A 4090-nucleotide genomic window follows, 5' to 3' on the forward strand; every position below is an offset into this window, starting at 1 on the left:
AATAAAAGCATCCTAAGCAGAGTCATTACTGAGAATTATGGATCAAATAATCTGAAGACTCTGAGGCCACACAGAGGGAAAACATTACAGAAGATGATTGCTTTGATTTAACAGAATCATAAAGTCTGAAAATGACCCTGCAGAATCTGTGTTAGTACAAGGGTAAAAAAAGGAAACCAGAACATTGCTCCAGATGTGCCGTTCCCCAAATCTATGACCCAGTATCACAGCAATCATTATTACTATGATTTAACTTTCTTCAAGTTAAGGCTGACTCTCCCTTGTTCTTAAGAGAGCATTGTTTTTTTAATTTAATGTGAAGTTTTTAGTTTATGTGAGTGGTTGTTCGTCTTAAGGTCACAAGTACAAGAAATCAAATGTCATATAGGAACACAAATAATAAAGACAAGCGAGTAAATGTTCACACTCAAGCTCGTAATGATCTTACCTTTCTCTGTGGTGGGGAAACATCTTACAATGTGACTGCGGCTCCTTTTCTATAAGAAGAGGAGAGAGTTGAAGCAGTGCATCCATCAACCCGACAAGTATTTGTTCTCCACATTTGAACAAAAAGAAAAAACGATTGTTTAACCATTTCAACTTTCACTTTGAGCCCAGTTTAATCCAGGCAATAAAATCCTGCCACACTTACCCCATGTCGGTGTAAATCCTCGGTGAGTCTGACAATAATCCCGGAGCTGGAGCTGCTGTTGCTGTTCTGGTCTCCTCTTTCCTTCAGTCTGAGCTACCAGATGCTTTACTCCTGCTTTATTCTCCGGGGGGTGGGGGGGAGTTTTCTCCGCAAGGCACCACAGCCTGCTGCAGCCTGCACAGTGTCCGTACCGTCCTGCCCTGTCCCCGGCCACCGGAGGTCCACCGCTCTCTGTCTGCGGAGCCCGGAGAGTCACAACCCGGAGGAGGCAGACCCGCTGACCTCGGCGGCTGAAGTGACCGCGGTGTCCATCTCCAAAACCGGAGGAGCAGCAGCCGCTCTTTACTTCGTTTCTTTCCTAAAAACCTCTTCGTTTTGGGTCAAGGCTCTCTGCTCTTCACCCAGCCGGCTGCTCGACTTCAACAGCCCGACAGTAGAGTACCACCTGCTGGCTCTACATGGCTACGGGCACCCGCTACAGCTGCATGAGGCCATGAGCAGGGGAACTGTGTCAAACCTGCCTGCTGCCAATGAGCCTGCATGTGTGCATTACTGCAAACTGGATCTCATAGGTCTGCCCGCCGCTGCCAGTTTTAAGGCTTAATCAAATGTTTGTTCATTAATTGTCCCGAAGGAAAAGTCATGACCCAAAAAGACTTCTTAAGAGTCACACTGCAGTCCGTTTAGGGCTACTGCTGTTCAGACCTGCCTTCCTGTGTAGATGTAAGAGAGCCTTACAATGGTAACTATGCAAAAATGAGTGGGGGGACAAAAGAGAAATACAACAGTGAAGTCTAAGGAGCAAAAAGAAGCAAACTTTAATTTTCCAAGATTATCAACAGGAGAATCTGAGTGAGCATAATGTTTTTTTAAACATCAATCAGTGTGGGCAGAAAAACAAAATGGTGCAGCCGAGTGGCAAACACAAAACTTCTTCATTTTCAGTTGTTTTAAATAAGCCAAACAAAGATTATCAGAGCAAAAGTATAGAAGAACTCAAACCTCTAAGTCATTAGGACTAGGGATAGGGGGGGGGCGGGTTATTTATTGGTAATTTTATTTCCTTTGGAAAAAAAAATGTATTGTTAGACCAATGAACAGGTGAATCTAGCTGGTGATGCTCATATCCACACAGGATGTAACATAAATTCAGACAGCAAACAGATGATCTACTAATCTACAGATAATCAATAATAGGGTATAAATATTAACTGGATGTCCTGTACAGTAAGATGTACCTTCTGCACAGCTGAAGTTGGCCAAAAATTGGTTTGTAATTCATTATTGTGGGAATATGAACACACTTACTGGGTGACATGTTTTTCAGAAACACATTTAAATCCCTGCGGCTGTGCCCCCCCGGTACTTTTTTTAGAGCTCTGTGCTCCGTGCCACCGACGGGATATTAAACTTATTTAACCCAGCTTTAGGTCAGAGGAAAGGTGGCCGCGGTCAGGAAAACGACTGGTGTTTTGATGATGACTTTCAGTCATCAGTGATTTTCAGTGTTATGAATTTCAATGACATGAACATGAAAATTGTTCAAGTAAAGCAGACTTAGTACATCTCAGAGGAAAATGAGAAACTGATAAAAAAAACAAGCTGCATGGAAACTTCACTAGTGTCCACCTAAAGCACTGAAACTAAGACACAATGTTCACTAACATTTACCAGAGTTACAGAATAAACTAACTGTTCTGTGTTTACATGATGCACTACTAATTAGACAGTTTCACACTTTTCTATAAATTCAAGACTTCAGGACAACAAAGGACAGAAAAAACAAGGGGAAGAAATGCAGTCTTTTCTGGACTCAAGTCCTACCAACATAATCACACACTTGGGTCTTCATTTCTTAATAATCTAACTATTAGTATAATAACAGATTAATAATCATCTGCCGTTATGCCAAATTTCATACTGCATGTACAACATATACAACATATATGTTCCTCTTTCCAAAATGAAAAATATCTTTCACCACAGTCTAACATGGTGAAATCTATGATCAAGTTTCTCTTCAACACATTTATTCTAAGATGGGCCTCAGAAGTTTTCACCATCCTTTGTTTGTGTGTGTACGCATATTTTTGGGACTTTTAGAGAAAGGTCTTTGGGGATTAGTGCCCTCTTCATTTGGCTTATTTGATGCATGTAGCTATATATGCTCAAGATGATGTCTATCTGCTAGCTTTAGTGGCTTCAGGGTCAGCAGAAAAAGAATGATGGCTTCATTCAGTTATAAGCTGGTTATAGTATCACTTTCACTACTAAAAAGATACATTTAGAAGAACAAAAACAAAATTGTCTCCCTATATTCAGATCTTTGGAGCTCACCTCCTCAGATCTGGAGACAAAGATGTTTTTCTTTTCGTTTACATTTTTAAGAGCTAATTCCACCACTTGTTTCTTTGCAGACCACCTTGAGAAAGACCTGCCTTGAAAGACGGCCAACTGCGCTAGCTTACATCACTGAAAACCTCAATGAGAACAGACTTTATTTAGAAAACTTTCTAACTCAAAGCTGAGAAAGAAAAGCGAATGATCCGTGGCTATGTAATCCTCAGATTTCATTTGAGCTCTTTAAAGGTACAACACCACAAGCACTTGTGAGTTCACTTGAATAGCCAAACAGTGTTTCCACACTCTTCTCTCCTGGATGCTTAGATGTGATCAAATGCAGAGCCTCAATTCAAGCTTTGAGTTTAAAAAAGTTGCCATATCAACTGCTTCAAGAGTTGTGTCCCCTTTTGTTTTCTCTCTCTCTCTCCAAGTCACAGAAGACGTCCTGTTGAGTTAGCTTGGAGGACATTTGTGTGAGACACCTCTTCTCCATCTTTCTCAGCTTTTGGAGCAAGATTCCCAACCATACCGCCTGGAGATCGTCGAGGGTTCAGGGGCACACAAGGGACAAGATGACACTGTCGCCCCCCTTTCCCCTCCCCTCCCCTCCAGAATCATTCGGACCTTCCACCCTCCTTGACCTGTCGAAGGTCTGGCCTCTCCAACTGCGCTGCTCCGACAACGACAGCTCTTCTCCTTCGCCATGTCTTTGCGTGTGAGCAGCAGTGCCTTCTCTCCTCCGCCAGCCTCCCACTCTCTCGTCTCTTGCTCGCTTCCTGTCCAGCTCTACTCCCATTTTTGCTCTCACTCTTGTGATTGGTTGGTTTCTCACGGTCTCTCTCCTGTTACTTTCACACAGTGGTGCTTCGGTTGTAGCAGTGGAAAACGGGTATCCATGTTTGTTCTTTTTTGTTATTACCCAGATTAAAATACCAATGAACTAAGCTTCACACAGGCCTAGCTCCTTTCCAGCAACCTGTCAAATACAAAAAAACAAAATTTACACAAATATAAATATGAAATATTCATTAGTATTAACTTTGTATTTAAAGGAATAGTTCTATGTTTTGGAATATGCCCTTATTCTCTTTCTTT

General features: G+C 41.9%; 1 protein-coding gene across 1 annotated transcript in view; it reads right to left on the reverse strand.

The window, feature by feature from the left end:
- Positions 1–1678: 1678 nt before the first annotated feature.
- upf1 (UPF1 RNA helicase and ATPase) overlaps positions 1679–4090 on the reverse strand; it is a 16046-nt gene continuing 13634 nt past the window's right edge. The window contains exon 24 of the mRNA XM_035670129.1: positions 1679–3971. The gene's annotated coding sequence lies outside the window, so the exon portion shown is untranslated. The remainder of the gene's footprint in view (positions 3972–4090) is intronic.

Source organism: Morone saxatilis, unplaced genomic scaffold (assembly GCF_004916995.1).
Source record: "Morone saxatilis isolate NCDOM2014 unplaced genomic scaffold, NCSU_SB_2.0 Contig23, whole genome shotgun sequence".
Lineage (NCBI taxonomy): Eukaryota > Metazoa > Chordata > Actinopteri > Moronidae > Morone > Morone saxatilis.